Source organism: Ailuropoda melanoleuca, chromosome 1 (genome assembly GCF_002007445.2).
Source record: "Ailuropoda melanoleuca isolate Jingjing chromosome 1, ASM200744v2, whole genome shotgun sequence".
Taxonomy (NCBI): domain Eukaryota; kingdom Metazoa; phylum Chordata; class Mammalia; order Carnivora; family Ursidae; genus Ailuropoda; species Ailuropoda melanoleuca.
The window spans coordinates 162,525,429-162,543,571 of record NC_048218.1 but is presented as its reverse complement, the minus strand read 5'-3'; the positions used below and the strand labels follow the sequence as shown (position 1 = coordinate 162,543,571).

Sequence of the window (18,143 nt, the reverse complement as noted above, 5' to 3'; positions counted from 1 at the left end):
AGATGGGGCTCTTTTTGTCTTTCTCTGTGTGACTTATTGCACTTAGCATAATCCCCTCAAGCTCTATCCCTGTCGTCTGAAACGGCAGGATTGCCTTCTTTTATGTGGCTGAGTAATATTCCACTGCAGATGTGATAAATTAGGTTCCTGACCCAATTCCAGCAGTGTCGGAGAATTCAACTCAATGCTGATACTATTTCCCTAAAGATAGTATCAGATTCACAGGGTAAGTGTTCAGTCCTAAGAAGACTGTCCTCAACCCTTATTCTGTGTCAGATGCCAGCCCCAAGCGCAGGCTGTTCCTTGTGCTTCTGACCACGGGGCCGCAGATTGGAGGTTCCCACACCCCCCCTCCTTGGACTTCAGACGCCCTTCACAGGTCCAGGTTGTTAGCTGTACTTCTGACCAACTGGCTACAAATCAGCTTCCCATGACCGCCTCCTTGAGTTTAATTTATTTGCTAGAGCAGCTCACAGAACTCAGAGACACATTTTACATGGTAGATCACTTATATTATAGAAGGATATAACTCAGAACAGCCACGTGGAGGAGATGCATCTGGAGCCTCCCTGCTCTCCCCAGGTCACCACTTTTCCAAATCTTCATGTGTTCACCAATCTGGAAGCTCTCTGAACCCTGTCTCTCTGGATTTTTATGGAGGCTTTATCACATAGTCATGATTGATTAAATTATCATGGACCATTGGTGATTGAGTCAACCTCCAGCCCCTCTCCCCTCCCTAGAGGTTGGGGTGGAGGTACTGAAAGTAAAAATCTTCTAGTTACAGGTTGGCTCCCGGGACAACCAGCCCCCAACTTTCAGTGATTTAAGGACTTGCCAAAAGTCACCTCATTAACATAATAAAAGACAACTTTATTGCTCTTATCACAGGAAATTCCAAAGGTTTTAGGAGATCTGTGCCAAGAACTGGGTTGAAGACCAAATTATATGTTTTTTTTTACTGTAAATCACAATATAACATATATACACTGTATTTCTTTATCCATTCATCCATCCATGGACACTTAGATTATTTCTATATTTTGGCTATTCTAAATAATCTTGCAGCGAACATGAGTTGCAAAATTTTTTTTTTAAAGATTTTATTTATTTATTTGACAGAGACAGCCAGCGAGAGAGGGAACACAAGCAGGGGGAGTGGGAGAGGAAGAAGCAGGCTCCCAGCAGAGGAGCCCCATGTGGGGCTCGATCCCACAACACCGGGATCACGCCCTGAGCCAGAGGCAGACACTTAACGACTGAGCCACCCAGGTGCCCCAAGGTGCAAATCTTTTTGAGTATATGTTTAAATACTTTGCATAAATATCCAGAAGTGAAATTTCTGGATCATATGGTAGTTTTATTTTAAATCTTGGGGGAACATTTATACGTTTTTCCGTAGTGCTTGCACCAATTTATAATTCCACCAACAGAGCCAAGGGTTCCCATTTTTCTGCATCCCCTCTAACTCTTGTTACTTTTTGTCTTTTTGATACTAGCTATTCCAACAGGTTTGGAGGTGATATCTCAGTGTGGTTTTGATTTGCATTTCCTTGATGATGAGTGATGTTGAGCATCTTTTCATGTGGCTATTGGCTGGGTGTCTTCTTTGGAAAAATGTCTATTCAGATCTGCCCATTTTAGAAATTGGATTTATTTTTTCTATTGAATTGTATGAGTTCTTTATATTATATATTAACTCTGTATCAGGTATATGATTTACAAATATTTTTTCTCATTCAGTAGGTTGCCTTTTCGTTTTGTTGATGGTTTGTTTCCTTTGTTGTACAGAAGTGTTTCAGTTTGATGTGGTCCCACTCGTTTATTTTTGCTTTTGTTGCTTTTGGTGTCAGATTCAACAAATCATTGCCAAGGCTGATGTCTAAGAACTTACCACCTATATTTTCTTCTAGGAGTTTTATGGTTTCAGGTGTAACATTTAAGTCTTTAAACCACTTTGAGTTAATTTTTGTGGATGGTGTAAAATAGTGGTCCAGTTTCATTCTTTTGCGTGTGGCTGTCCAGTTTTTCCAATACTATTTATTGAAGAGACTGTCCTTTCCCCATTTTATATTCTTGGCTCCTTTGTCATTAATTAAATGACCATATGTGCACAGGTTTATTTCTGGACTTTGTATTCTGTTCCATTGATCTATATGTCTGTTTTTATGTCCAAATCTTACTGTTTTGATTTGTGTAGTTTTGTAATATTGTTTGAAATAAGAGAGTGTGATGCCTCCAGCTTTGTTCTTTCTCAAGAACAAAGTTTCTCTTTGGCTACTCAGGGATTTTTGTGGTTCCATTCAAATTTTAGGATTTTTAGTTTTTTCTTTCTGTGAAAAATGCATTGGAATTTTTTAAAAAGATTTTATTTATTTTACAGAGAGAGTGACAGAGACAGAATATGAGTGGGGGGTGGGGGGAGGGAGAGGGAGAAGCAGATTCCCTGCTAGCAGGGAGCCCAATGCCGGACTTGATCCCAGGACTCTGGGATCATGACCTGGGCCCAAGGCAGATGCTTAACTAACTGAGCCACCCAGGTGCCCCAATGCATTCGAATTTTGATGGGAATTACATTCAATCTGTAGATTGTTTTGTATAGTAGGGACATTTGCTGATATTCTAATCCATAAGCACAGAATATCTTATTTATTTTTCAGTTTATTTTTATCAGGGTCTTACAGTTTTCAGTGTACAGAATATTCACCTCTTTGATTAAATTTATTCTTAGGTACTTTTTTCTTTTTGATGCAATTATAAATGGAATTTTCTTAATTTTTCTTTTTGAATGTTCATATCAGAGAATAGAAATGCAACAGATTTTTGCATATTGATTTTGTATCCTGGAACTTTACTGAATTTCTTTATTCTAACAGTTTTCTGGTGGAGTTTTTAGGATTTTCTATATGTAATGTCATGTCATACGCAAATAGTGGTAGTTTTACTTCTTCCTTTCATGTGTGGTTGGATTTTATTTCTTTTTCTTGCCTAATCACTCTGGCTAGGATTTCCAATACTATGTTGAATAAAGCAGAGTGAGTGAGCATCCTTGTCTTGTTCCTAATCTTAGAGATAAAACTTTTGGATATTCACTGTTGAGTATGATGTTAGCTGTGAGCTTATCATATAGGGCCTTACTATATTGAGGTATGTTCCCTCTATATGTACTTTGTTGAGAGTTTTTATCATGACGGGATGTTGAATTTTATAAGCAATGCTTTTTCTGCATCTATTGAGATGATCATAAGATTGTTATCTTTCATCTTGTTAAGGTGGTGTATCACATTGATTCATGGATGTTGAACCATCCTTGCATCCCTGGAATAAATCCCACTTGATTATGTGTGATCCTTTTAATGTGGTGTTTTCATCAGTTTGCTAATATTGTGTTGCGGATTGCATCTATGTCCATCATGGGTATTGGCCTGTAATTTTCTTTCTTTTTTTTAAATTGAGGTATAATTGACATGCAACATAGTTTTAGTTTTGAGTATACAATGTAATGATTTGATATTTGTATATATTGTGAAATAGATCACCACAATAAGTCTTGTTAACATCTGTTACCGTTACCCAGCTGGCCTATAATTTTCTTTTCTGTGATGTTATTGTCTAGTTTCCGTATCAGGGTAATGCTGGCATTATAAAATGAGTTTGGAAGTGTTCTCTCCTTTTCTGTTTTTTGGAAGAGTTTGAAAAAGGTTGCTATTCTTTAAATATTTGGTAGTGAGGTTGTCTGGTCCTGGACTTTTGTTTGTTGGGAGATTTCGATTAATAATTCAGTCTCCTTATTAGTAATTGGTCTGTTCAGATTTTTTATTTTTTCCTGATTTAGCCTTGGTAGGTTGTATGTTTCTAGGCATTTATCCTTTTCTGTTAGGTTTTCCAATTTGTTGGTGTATAATCGTTAATTGTAGTCTCTTATGATCCTTTGTATTTCTGTGGTATCAATTGTAATATGTCTCCTCTTTCTGATTTTACTTATTTGATTCCTCTCTTCTCTGCTTGGTGAGTATAGCTAAAAGTTTGTCAATTTTGTCTATCTTTCCAAAGAACCAACCGTTAGTTTCATTGATCTTTTCTATTGTCTTGTTAGTCTCTATTTCATTTATTTCTGCTCTTTGTTATTTCCTTTTTTGTATTAATTTTGGGCTTTGTTCTTTTTCTAATTCCTTGAGGTATAATGTTAGGTGGTTTATTTGAGATCTTTCTTGTTTCTTGAGGTGTAGGCATTTATCGCTTTGTACTTCCTTCTTGGAACAACTTTTGCTGCATCCCATTAGTTTTGGTGTGTTGTATTTCTATTTTCATTTGTCTCAAGGTATTTTTTTAAATTAATCTTTTGATTCTTTTTTGACCGGTTGTTCCATAGAATGTTTAATCTTCACATCTTTGTGAATTTTTCAGTTTTCTTCTGGTAATTGATTTGAGTTTCATACCATTGTGGGCAGAAAAGATTCTTGATATGATTTCAGTCTTCTTAAATTTATTAATTGTTTCATGGCCTAACATAATAGTTTATCCTAGAGAATGTTCCATATGCACTTGAGAGGAATGTGTGCTCTGCTTTTGGATAGAATGTTCTGTATATATCTTTTAAGTCCACCTGGTCTAACGTCACTTAAGGCTGATATTTCCTTCCTGATAATCTGAGAAGATCTATCCATTGATTAAAGTGGGATGTTAAAGTCCCATATTATTATTGTATTGCTGTCTATCTCTTTCTTTAGGTCTGATATATTTGGGCGCTCCTATGTGAGGCACATAAACATTTACAAATGTTATATTCTCTTGTGGGGTTAACCCCTTTAACATCAAATAATGCTCTTCTTTGTCTTTTTTTACAGTTTTTGTTTTAAAGTCTTTTGTCTGCCATAAGTATAGCTAGCCTAGCTTTCTTTTGGTTTCTATTTACATTTTGGTTTTCTTTTTCCAGCCCTTCACCATCAGTTTGTGTGTCTTTACATCTTAAGTGAATCTCTTGTAGGCAGCATATAGATGGGTCTTGAGTGTTGTTGTTTTTTTAATCCATTCAGCCACTCTTTGCATTTTTATTGGAGAATTTAGTCCATTTACATTAAAGGGAAGCACTCTAAAAGGATGTTACTTCAGGCAAATATGTACTTTTTAAAAATTTTTGCTATTTATAAAATGCCAACAAGGAGAATGCTATGGCCTACATTTTTGAATATTGATATCAGAAGCAAGAAAATGACATTCCCCTCTGGCTCCTGCTAATTTTCTGATTAGGAAAAGAAGAAAGCAAATTAGGGGCTTTAGCAGAGGAGCTGGTTTTCAACTTTGAAATCTTGAAGAAAACCCCAGAGTTATCCATTGCTTAGCTTGTAGTAAATATATTGTGCCTGTGTAAATCATTTTTACCTTATGTTTATTGAACATTCCATAAAGAATTTTGTTGAGTGCCTACTATGTGCCAGGTACTGTGCTGCATGCTTGGAATGCTGCAGTGAACAGAATGCAAACATTTCTGCTGTATATTCTAGTGGGGAGAGACACAAAATGTACAACTTAGTAAAATACATACCAAGTTGATGGGGATTGGTGGGATCGAGAAAAATAAAGCAAGAAGGGGGATAGGGCACGCTAAGAATGGGGTTTGTGATTTGAAAAAGTGGTCAGAGAAGGCATTGCAGGGGAGTTGGCATCAGTGCAAAGATTTGAAGGAGGATAGATTCGAGTCTAGGGGTATCCTGGGCAAGAGTGTCGTGGGCAGGGGTCAGTATGGCTGGAGCTAAGTAAGCTGGGCAGGAGAAGGGGAAGCCTGGTGGGGGGCAGTGATAAAAGGAGTGGGTGGTAGGTCCTATAGGGACTTGCAGGCCACTGGAAAGACTTTAGATTTATTCAGAGTGAGATGGGAATCCACCAAAAGACTTTGAGCAAGAAGTGACATGATGGGACTTATTTTTTAGAGGGATCATTCTGGCTACTGGTTTGAGAAGAGACTGGATAAGTGGAAACAGGGAGTCCAATTGAGAGGTGATGGCGGCTGTCCATCCTCACGAGAGCTGGTGCTGCAGTTTGTACGTTAACGTGTGTGTGTTTTCGTGTGTAGTTTTCTCTCTCTCATCTTTCTTTTACTCTTTTTCTTTTAAAACAAAATGCAACTTCAAATAAAGAGAAAATTCACTTGCATTTAGGTGTAGGTGTTGTATTTTCACTTTTCCAGCATTCTTAAGATTATATGAAATATAAAATACTTTCACTCATTGAACAAAATTATGTTTAAAAAATTAATGAGTGAATACTACCATAAAAGTCATGTATCAAGCATTTAGTGGGTGGGTTTTGTATAGACCTTGAGAACGCTGGGGCAACTGCAGTCTTCAAAACTCGTTCACTAACCGCGGGTGCTTAATGGACTTGACAGACCTTGGCCATTATTCGCTGCCTCCCGGGACTTCTGAGGACTCCAGAACTCTGGCAGGAATCCCCCTTTGGTCAGAGAGCTTTAAACTGTCTCTGGTGACACTGGGTGGAAGGGACAGCAACCTCCTTCTATGACAGTCATAGTCTTTATTTTCCTTTCTCTGTGGCTCTTTTTCTTTGCTAGGGAGGCATTTTCCTTTTCTACTACAATATTTGGGACTCACCAAAAACATATCTGTTGTCTATCTGAAAATAAAACTTATGTGGGCATCGTGCATTTTTATTTGCTAAGCCTGGCAAATCAGGGGGAAGAAGGACAGGTGGGCTGGCAGTGTCCTGGGGCCTCCATTCCTCAGGCATCAGACAGACCTCTATAGTTGAGCCCTGTTATGCAGTTTTGTTACTTCTATTTTATGAACCACGTTGGGCAATGCTTTATAACCACTTTTCCCGGCATAGGTTTTCCAAACCCTCTTCGTGATTCAGATGTAGAAGAGAGTGCCGACAGGAAGCATATGGAGAGGGGTCCGTGAGTAGAGGTAGGAGAAAATATTCTGAAGAGAAAGAAGTTCTTGCCAGCAGTTGTAAGTGGGAAGAAAGGGAGAGAGGGAAGGGATGGAGACCAGCATCTGCTGAGCACCTGCTGTGTGCCAGGCACTTAATGGCACCGACACAAAGTGTGCATTTACTCTGCACAGTTCTCTTCTTTTACACTTAAGGATCGAAGGATCAGGAAGGAAAAGTAACTTATTTTCAGTCCCAGAGCTCAATTTGGATGCTGGAGCTGGGATTTAACCCAGGATTTTCTGGCTCTAAGGTTCCTGTTCTTTCCTCAAAATTGCATTTAAGTGGCTGTGGGGCAAAGAAACTGGCCAAGGTAAAAGCAGCTGAAGTTCTGGCGCAGGATGTAAGGGCAAAGCGGGAGTCCAGGTTCGCAGCACAGTGGACCAGACACGCGTGCGAGCAAGCCTGGTGCTTGGCCAGGCCTGCCCACAGGGAGGAGATTCCCTCAGGGCAGTCTTTAGAAAGCTGTTCACTGTCAAGGTGATGGGGAAGAGATGGCCTGGGGCTGGGGGTGACAGCAGGAACATGGTAAGGAACACACTTCACATCTAGAAATGGAAGCTGTGTCTTCTGAGAGAGGCACCTCCTCCGAGTTCTGTTGCTAAGAGGTAAAGGTAAGCTGCAGGGGAAGGGGAGAGATGCCAAGGGAAGACTGTCCCACTCATGGGACAGAGATCATGGGCAGTGAATATTCTTCTTACTTCATGCTGGAGTCATAAATTCTTATCTACATCGTCTGGACTCCCACAACATCATTGGCTTGATAAGGGCTGTTTGACATACGTGTGGCCTTGGGAGCGGTAATTAGTAATGCTTAAGTACTGTACATTCTTGAGGACTTATTTGCAGTCGGTCATTTTATTTCAGGTCATTTAGATGAGTTGTCATCTGTGTAAAGTTATTTTCGCCCTCAGAATTCAGCATATTAGCTTTATTGGCCATGAGATGTGTGTACATCTCAAAAACAAACTTCATCTATCCTTGAAGAAACAAGTGCCTGCATATATAACATTTATCCAGCATTGTTGGGCATGAAGGTATTCTGCTGGAATTAACCTTCCAGACACCTGGAGCTGACCTCTTTGAATGCGAGCTCTGTGTTTATCTTAAAACATTCCTTTTTTTTTTTTTTTTTTAAAGATTTTATTTATTTATTTGACAGATAGAGACAGCCAGCGAGAGAGGGAACACAAGCAGGGGGAGTGGGAGAGGAAGAAGCAGGCTCATAGCAGAAGAGCCTGATGTGGGGCTCGATCCCATAACGCCGGCATCATGCCCTGAGCTGAAGGCAGACGCTTAACCGCTGTGCCACCCAGGCGCCCCTATCTTAAAACATTCTTGATGGAAAACCATGCTAAGATATATCAGGAACTTTTTTTTTTTTATTGGAGAATACCACGTTTATTGAGATGTTTTCATAATGATTTGGGTTCATGTTTTATTCTTAAGATCCTTCATTGTTTTGTAATAAACTGATTTTTCTGCCTTGTCTCCTGCTGTCAGCAGCCATCTGTTACTGCCTTCAGTATAACCTCCCACCCCACCCCGTCTCTGCCCCTCATCTCCTAGGGTCTTGGGGAGGTTTATTCCTGGTAAATAACTTCTGTAACTTTCTATGTCACTTCTGCCCCTGGTCTCCGTTTCCTCGGCTGTCAGTGAGGTATCCGGACTAGATGACCTTTGAGGGTTTTCTCCTGAGCCCCTTCTCCCTGAGTTCATGCCTTGCTTTCAGCTGATTTCCAGAGCAGATAACCATTCTCCTTCTCTGTTGTATGGTAAAGCAAATTCTGGTAAAACAGATTCAGTTTCTGAATGAATATGTGATAATTAGAAGTTTGGCTCTTCAGTAAGAATTCCAACTTTTATAAAGGGTGTGGAACTAATATATCATGCCAGTAATGGTGCGGCAATGACAGACCTTCATAATTGTTTAAAACATCTCAAAATTACACGCAGTCTTATATCTAAATACTACTGAATTCCAAAGGTTTACACACAAAAACTTTTGAACGCTCCTCTTTCTTACGGCCCACGTTTGACCTCTCTGAAGTTCCCACCGTAGCTCTCACAAGCACCATGTCAGTGCGCTGTCAGCTCGGCCCTGATTTAAAAGTGATTTGAGGGGAGGTTTTGGAGGGCCTGTGTCTTTCTTAAAACAAACAAACAAAAACCAACCAAACAAACAAAAAACCGTGCAGTGTGGTTGGAACTGGTCTTCCTTCCAACCTGACAAATTTCCCTGTGGCCAGGCAGACGGTTTGGAAATCCTTTTGTGCTAGTGTTCAACTCAGCGTGGGCATCCTTATTTTTAAGAGTTTGTGCCTAACAGTTTAAAGACTTCTGGTCACCCATACTGGGAGAACAAGAGTTTCCTGAATTTGGTCCTTTTATTTATTCTCTTTCTTTTCTTTTTTTTAAGATTTTATTTATTTATTCGACAGGGGGACGTGCTTGCTCAATTCTTGAACAAAGCTACACAGAGCCCTTGAACAACATCAGGAAGGTGTCAGTGGGCCTTGTCTTGGTCATCAGATTCTTTCTGGGAAATGCAGCCATGAAGCTTTCAAGGCCCCACTAAGTCCACTCTTTTAAAAAGATGTCTTTTCTGGGGCGCTTGGGTGGCTTAGTTGGTTAAGCGTCTGCCTTCAGCTGAGATTGTGATCTCAAGGTCCTGGGATCGAGCCCCACGTTGGGCTCCCCACTCAGTGGGGAGCTTGCTTCTCCCTGTCCCTCTGCTGCTCCCCCTGCTGTGCTCACTCTCTCTCAAAATCTTTAAAAAAAAAATAAGAAAATAAAAGATGTCTTTTCTGAGACCCCCCCCAGGCCACACCCATCTCTGTGCTGTCTGAAAGTCCATGAACTTACTGTTATTTTTTTCAAATTATTCTGTCTCCTGATTTTGGTCTTAGTTCTTAGGACTGGGGGCTCCTGGAAGCTTGTTTGACCTTCTGTTATTTTTATCCACAGTGTAAATTATGGCCAACTAATAACCCCTCATGTGGGAGACCAGGGCGTTCTGGGGCTTCTTTCCAGTATTTGATTCTGGGAGTGGTTTTTATTTTTTTTGCAAGAACCCATCCAGTCCTATCAGCTTTACTTTGTCAGGCTACTTCAGATCTTTTTAGAACTAGGTAGGATTTATGTCCTAAGGAGAGATGTTCAAGTACTATTTTCTTCTAAGAGTGGTAGACATTATCATATTTCATCAAATCCAAGATGTCATCCATTGTAAGATGCACCACTATTTTATGTATCACTAGAAAGAACACTGCCAATTAAACCATGTCACCCCTCAATTTTAAAACATCCTGATTTCAGATGTTAAGATGTGAAAAAAAAATGTGTTTTAAGATTGATGAGATGTGGTGTTCAAAACTGGATTGCTTGGAACGAGTCAAGAGTCAAGTTCAGACGAGCAGATGTTTATCCCACCTGGGCTCGTCACACGGGGTCTGACACATGGTCTGTAGCCATCACTGAACTGGTCATCTTCTCTCTAAACCTGCTTCTTGGCCTGACTCCCTCTGAGGTGCTGGTTGGTGAAGCTTAAGTCCAGTTGTCTCAGCCAGAAATCTTCGTACCAGATGTGGCTCCTTCCTCAGCTTCTCTCCCATGCCTTGTCTGTCGCTAGTTGACTCTGCCTCCTCAGTATCTTTCTTACCTGTTCCCATTGCCTTGGCCTCACAACCACTTTCCTGGTGCTGGCCTCCACTGTCTCTTCTGTGGATGTCCGCCAAGCCTCCTAGCGGGTGTCCTCCTCTCTCTACCCACTGTCACCCCTCCCACTGGGTTCCCCACAGGCAGTGGGTTGGAGCACATCTCTGCTGGCCCTGCCTCGTGGCCTCTGGCTTTCGCTCTTCAGTGTCCTTTCCCACCATCCCCCCCTCACACTCTCCAGGCCAGTCTGCTGAACTTATTTCAGTTCCTGGGATTAAGCTCCAGGCTCTTTCTCACCTTCAGGCCTTGTCTGGATTCTCCTTCACTCCTGTCCACACAGAGGAAGGACACTTACAGATTCATCTCCTCTGCTTCTGGCCAGTTCCTCAGGTTGGCCCTGCTGCCTGAGGAGCCATGTCCCCCAACGATTCCCCTGTGGGGGCTCAAAGCAGTGTGACTCTGTGGGGTAACAGCTGTTGAACCCGCCTCTCCCACGTCCGTGTTCCTCCTGACATCATCTGGCTCCCCTCTGGCCGCGCGCGGAGCCTGAGCGTTCTCAGCACTGTCTGGTTGAGAGGATAGTTCGTTCATCTTCATTTTACAACCGAGGAGCGTGAGTTACTGACGTTCGTTTGCCTGGACTCCGCATTTAAGCCCAGGTCCACCGAACACCTGATTTTTCCAGTCTAGCTGCGGAAGCGCAGAGCTGGGGCAGAAAAACGTCCCAGGGGCTCCTGCGTGAACTCGCCCGGCATCAGCTCCGCTTGGCTTATCGTCTTGCGGACCTGCCGCATCTCGTCCGTTGGGGGCGGCGAATGAATTCGTCTGAAAGCTGAACGTGTCTCACTGCTCAGTGTGTTCTCCTCTCTCTGCCTGGCGTGCATGCGAACGAGCTGAGGTGGCCTCGGGACCGTAACGTGGACAGAGGTGGGGCAGCGGCAGCGTGGGGGCCGCCCGGGCACGTTGGCAATCGTGCGGTTAGCACCGTGCCTCGATTTTTAGTTTTTTCAGGCAACTTACAGTCCTGAAGTCACAGCAAGTGCGAGAGAGAGCAAGGCCTTTCTTATTAGATTACACCGGAAGCCCCAGGGTGCAGTAGTCCAGGCTTCTAGAGATTTCCTGACCCCTGCTCTGGGTTCGGTATCTCCGGTGTGTGGGAAATTTCTGTCATGGTTGAAATGGAGACTCTTGGTTGGTGGTGAGGAGCTGGGTGGCTGCGGCTAGTCCCTGGGGAGCAGGACGGCTGCTTGTGTGTTAGCAAGCATGTATTTAGTACTTTTTTTTTTTTTTTAAGATTTTATTTATTTATTTGACAGAGATAGAGACAGCCAGTGAGAGAGGGAACACAAGCAGGAGGAGTGGGAGAGGAAGAAGCAGGCTCATAGCAGAGGAGCCTAATGTGGGGCTCTATCCCATAACGCCGGAATCACGCCCTGAGCCGAAGGCAGACGCTTATCCGCTGTGCCACCCAGGCGCCCCGTATTTAGTACTTTCTGTATGCAAGGCCCAGGGGAGGCCTCGGGGGGAGAGGGAAGATGGAACGGCGTGGGGCTTCGGGGTGCACACGCTTGTCTGCGCTCTAACCCTGGCCCTTGTCAGCCGTGCGCCCTCGTGTCGTCGGTCTGTGAGCCCTCTGTGCCGCCTGTCTCCGTGAGATCAGGGGACGGTAACTTCACGAGCGGTGAGGGTGTCTCTGGTTGCAGAGAACCTCACATAAGGAATCACCTTGAAGTGGGATGAGCCGCCCTTAACCCACGTGAGTGGTGGCCGGTTAATGCGGTGGCTCCGGGGAGCCCCTGCGTGGTAGCCTCAGGGCATGGTGCGTCTCGGCAGCCGATTTCTCTCAGAAGCCATTGCAGACAGAAAGGTCCAGAGGCAGAAATGCGGTCTCTTCGGGGGAGAGGGAAGATGGAACGGCGTGGGGCTTCGGGGTGCACACGCTTGTCTGCGCTCTAACCCTGGCCCTTGTCAGCCGTGCGCCCTCGTGTCGTCGGTCTGTGAGCCCTCTGTGCCGCCTGTCTCCGTGAGATCAGGGGACGGTAACTTCACGAGCGGTGAGGGTGTCTCTGGTTGCAGAGAACCTCACATAAGGAATCACCTTGAAGTGGGATGAGCCGCCCTTAACCCACGTGAGTGGTGGCCGGTTAATGCGGTGGCTCCGGGGAGCCCCTGCGTGGTAGCCTCAGGGCATGGTGCGTCTCGGCAGCCGATTTCTCTCAGAAGCCATTGCAGACAGAAAGGTCCAGAGGCAGAAATGCGGTCTCTTCCATGTACCTCGTTTTAAGAGGGAGGAAAAAGCCTTGTGAGAACCCTCAGCAGGTGTTCCTCAGGTCTCAGTGACCCAGAATGGCCACAGTGGCCCATCCTACTCCAGTCCCCGCTAAGAGCAATGGAATGACCAGGCTTGGCCGAGAGACCCATCTGCAGGGCTGGCTCTCCCCCTGCCATCTACTGGCTCCAGGCTCTCAAGCCTGAACAAACCTGGGGTGGGCAGCTAGCGGTGAGCCACACTCAGGGTGCCGAACCTTCCAGGCCCCGAGGGCCCAGTGCAGCACTTGGGGTGCTTCCCGCCCCCACGTTCCCTCTCGGGGAGCATGCAGACTTGAAAGGGCAAATGGGCGTCCCCTCGAGGGGGTAAACAGATGGAAGCAGCATTGGCATCTGCATTTCAGAATTTTAGGGGGCGGTGACCGAAATCGGACTTGTGCCACTGCCTTGGCGGGCGTTTTGCCTCTGGAGGACGTTGGCTGCGGAAAGGGAAGCCCCCGTTGCCGGTCGGTGGGCTGTCAGAAGCGCAGAGCGGGCTTCCGAGCGGTGTGTAAGCAGCCTGCCTACTTTCCCTGCGGCAGGTCTGGGAGCACGCGCGTCTCGCGGCAGCTTGAGCCCGTAAAACACAACTTTCTGAAATACCTGAATTGCTAAAGCTTTAGTTGTCGCTATGCACCTGTGTTTCTGTGGGTTAGTGATTCTTGCTTAATGCGCTCGCCGTAGCAGGCCAGCGCCTATCTTTTGGCTCCTAAGTCACGTTGCGGGCCCTGTTCCTGGGAGATGCTAAAGCCGGCTCCCGGCCATCCCGCCGTTTCTCCAGAGCGCCTCTGCGCGCCGGTCCTCTTGTAGTTTGTTTTCAGAGCAGGGTAGCAGGAAGAGCCCTGGTCTAGGAGGCAAACACGGTGTGTCCCTTGCATGGGGTCCCACTGGTTTTATTTTTGCTCTTATCTCCCTGGCCTCAGGAGACATACTTAGAAAACTGGTGCTACAGCTGATGTCAGACACATTACTGGCTGTACTCTCTTCTAGGGTTTTTATGGTGTCAGGTCTCACATTGAGGTCTTTCATCCATTTCGAGTTTACTTGCGTGTGTGGTGTAAAGAAGCAGTCCAGTTCATTCTTCTGCAAGGATGTCCAGTTTTCCCCGACACCGTTTGCTGAAGAGACTGTCTTTTTCCCATTGCACATTCTTTTCTGCTTTGTTGCAGATTAATGGACATGTAATTGTGGGTTTATTTCTGGATTTTCTATTCTGTTCTATTGATCTGTGTGTCTGTATTTGTGCCAGTACCATACTGTCTTGATCACGACAGCTTTGTAAGACAGCTTCAAGTCTGGAATGGTGATGCCTCTGGCTTTGCTTTTTTTTTTCCCAATTGCTTTGGCTATTTGAGGTCTTGTATGGTTCCATATCAATTTTAGGATTTTTTGTAATTATACTGGAATTGAAATTATAGAAAAAAGGAGTTGTGTGTCCCGATTTTGGCTGTGTCACTAATGTGCCATGTGATTCAGGTGAGTCTGTAACCTTGGGGCCGGGGTGGGAAGTGGGGAGCAGCCTCCATTGCCTTCTCAGGCCTGTGCGGACATTGCCAATCAGTCGTGGCTTTCTTGCCCCTCACTCTTGGATCTTTCCTAGACTCAGCCTTAGAATCCTTTTCCCTACAGGTAGGCAGCTGTTGCTGATGGGTCCATCCCGGGGATACTCGAGATGCAACTGGTTTTCCACCCCAGAACTAGGAACCCTGGGGCCCGTGTAGTTTTATCATTTCTCTTTAGCAGAGTGGATAAAAGCTGATGTTTCTCTCTGTCGTAACGTCGCCTGCTTTTTGAGAGCCTTATGAGAATGCCATCGGAAATTCTCTTCCTGTAGGACCTGTTATTATCCAGGGCTGTTACACAGGGGGATTGTGGCAATGGTGACTGCCTTGGTCTTGTTCACTGAGAAGTCACCAGCATCTAGCCCAGTGGCTGGAACAGACTAGGACCAAGCTCTTTGTGGAGTTGAATGAATGAGTTTGGGGGTGGTGGTCTGCATGAGAAAGCATGCCCTAGCCTTGTCTCTGTAGGAGGGATCCTAGGGACTGCATTTCTGCTTTGGAAAAGAAAGCTGCTTCCTATTATTAGAGTTGTAAAAGCATTCTCTGTATTTCTTCTCTCTGAATTTGCATTTTGGCTTTCAAAGCCTTCAAGATAGAATTCAAAGTAAAGCTTCAGCCTGGGAGAGGAGGCAGCTTCCTTGGGGCTGGGGCGCTATGAGGAGAGGAGCCTCTCTTTCTGCCAGCTGCCCTGGTCTCCAGCAGCGGTGCCAGCTCTGAGCCTCGCTCCCTGCCACCCTCCCTGCCTGCTGCTTCCCGGTGGCTCCCACCAGCCCTGCTCTCTCGGCCAACCCCAGCTCTGTACCGGTGGAGCCATTTCTTAATGGCTTTGAGGGTCCACTTCCTGGCCGAGGGCTCACCTCATGACCCCCCTGAAAGTTGTGGGTGTCTCTTTGACCAGCCTGGAAAGGGTTCTCCCTGCCAGTAGTGGACGAAAGAAATGGGTACGGTGTGGTCCTGCGTGCAAGGCTTCACTGAACAGAAGCCTCGTAGCCAGTCCTCAGTTTCCAGGTATGCAGACCGAGGCTCAGAGAGGGCAGCCACCTGGCGGGTAGGAGAGCCAGCTGAGGACCAGTTCCAGAAGCACTGCGGGTGTTCATGCCACACGGAGCGGCCAGGTACACGGGAGTAGGGTGATCCCGGGGTGCCTGGGGGGCTCAGTCAGTTGAGCATCTGACTCTTGTTTTAGGCTCATGTCATGATCTCGGGGTTGTGAGATCCGTCCCTGCATAGAGTCAGCGTGGAATCTGCTTGAGAATCTCTCTCTCTCTCTCTCTTTCTCTTTCTCTCTCTCTCTCTCTCCCTCTCTCCCCCTCTGCCCTTCCCTGCTTGCATGCACGCTCTCTCTAAAACAAACAAACAAACAAACAAACAAATAAAATCAATCTTTGGGACGCCTGCATGGCTCATTTGGTTGAACTTCCAACTCTTGGTTTTGGTTCAGGTCCTGATCTCAGCATCCTGGGATTGAGCCCCGTGTGGGGCTCTGTGCCGAGTGTGCAGCCTGCTTGAGATTCTCTCTCTCTCCCCCTCTGCCCCTCCTGAGCTTGCATGTGTTCTCTCTCACACACTCTCTCTCTCTCAAATAAAATAAATCTTTAAAAAGAAGGAGGATGATCCCACAGGAGAACAGGGGCAAGGGGGGGGTGTCCAACAAATGCACTGAGGAACGGGCACTCTTCTCCCTATTTAGTGTTACTCCCTTCACTCACCTCCAGGTGTGTTCCTTTGGGTCTAACCTTTTCAGATTGAGTATATGATGTCTCCGTCTTGGTGGCCTTCTGTTCTAGTTTTCATATTGCTCTCCCCCAGGAAGAGAAAGGCACCTTGGGCTGTCCTTAAAAATAATGTGTGAAGAGGACAAAGAACATCTGGCTGTTCATTTTCTTATGGGAGAGCTTTTGCCTCCTTCCTCCTGTCTATGGACGTTGATCACTGGCCGGACTGGGGAAGGGACCTTTTTTTTTTTTTAATTGAGGTGTAATTGACACATCACATTATATTAGTTTCAGCTGTACAATGTAATGATTCAGTATTTGTATACATTGCTAAATGATCACTATAATAACACCTGTTACCATATGTAATTACAAATATTTCATTTTCTTGTGATGAGAACTTTAAGATTTACTCTTCTAGCAACTTTCAAATATGCAATATAGTGGTCCCTCCTTCCTGTGGGGGATATGTTCCAAGACCCCAGTGGACGCCTAAAACCACAGATAATACCTAACCCTATGTATAATACATTTTTCCATATCTATATCTATGATAAAGTGTAATTTACAAATTAAGCATAGTAAGAGATTAACGAGAATAATAAAGTAGAACAATTCTAACAATATACTGTAATAAAAGTTATGTGTGTGGTTTCTCTCTCAAAATATCTCACGTGCCATACTCACCTTGATGGTGGTGATGATGTGAGATCATAAAATGCCTATGTGATGAGGTGAGGTGAGGTGAATGACGTAGGCACTGTGATGTAGTGTAAGGCTTTTCTTGACCGGATGATTCATCAAAAAGAGGATCTTCTGCTTCCAGACCATGGTTGACCATGGGTGGTTGAGACCACACATACCAGGGTGGGGGTTCTGTCCAGTATTATTAACTGTAGTTACCATGCTGTGCATTACATGCTCATGACTTCTTTATAACTGGAATTTTGTACCTTTTGACCCACTTCACCCATTTTATCCACCTCCCAGCCCCCAACCCTCACCTTTGGCAACCACCAATCTGTTCTCTGTATCTGTGAGTTCTATTTTTTGTGTTTTTTTGAATTCCATATATGAGATCATACTGTATTTGTCTTTCTAAGTTTGACTTAATTCACTTAGCACAATATCCTTAAGGGCCATCCATGTTGTCGCTAATGGTGAGATTTAATTCTTTTTTATGGCTGAATGAAATTCTATTGTATGTATATGCCACATTTTCTTTATCCATTCGCTCATTGGTGAGCACTTAGGTTATTTCTAAATTGTGGCTATTGTAAGTGATGGTGCATTGAATGTGGGGGTGGATATATCTTCTCAAGCAAGTGTTTTTGTTCTCTTCAGATAATCAGAAGTGGAATTGTTGGATTATGTGGTGGTTCTGTTTTTAAATTTTTGAGAAATCTCCATATAATTTTTTCATAGTGGCTGCACCAACTTACATTCCCACCAACAGTACACAAAGGTTCTCTTCACATCCTCACCAACACTTGTTATTTCTTGTTTTTTTGAAAGTAGCCATTCTAACAGGTGTCAGGTGATATCTCACTGTGGTTTTGATTTTCATTTCCCTGATGATGAGTGATGTTGCACACCTTTGCATGTACCCGTTGGCCATCAGTATATCTTCTTTGGAAAAATGTCTATTCAGATCCTCTGCCCATTTTTAATTGGATTGTTTTTCTGCTATTAAGTTTTATGAGTTCTTTATATATTTTGGATATTAACCCTTTATCAGATATATGGTTTGTAAATGTCTTCTCCCATTCAGTAGTTGCCTTTTCATTTTGTTGATGGTTTCCTTTGCTGTGCAGAAGTGTGTTAGTTTGGGGGCGCCTGGGTGGCACAGCGTTTGGGCATCTGCCTTTGGCTCAGGGCGTGATCCTGGCGTTATGGGATCGAGCCCCACATCAGGCTCCTCTGCAATGAGCCTGCTTCTTCCTCTTCCACT

The 18,143-nt window shown here is 44.4% G+C and overlaps 1 protein-coding gene across 1 annotated transcript in view; it reads left to right on the top strand.

Moving 5' to 3' along the window:
- GSDME (gasdermin E) overlaps nt 1-18,143 on the top strand; it is a 66,710-nt gene that overhangs the window by 14,424 nt on the left and 34,143 nt on the right. The window lies entirely within an intron of this gene.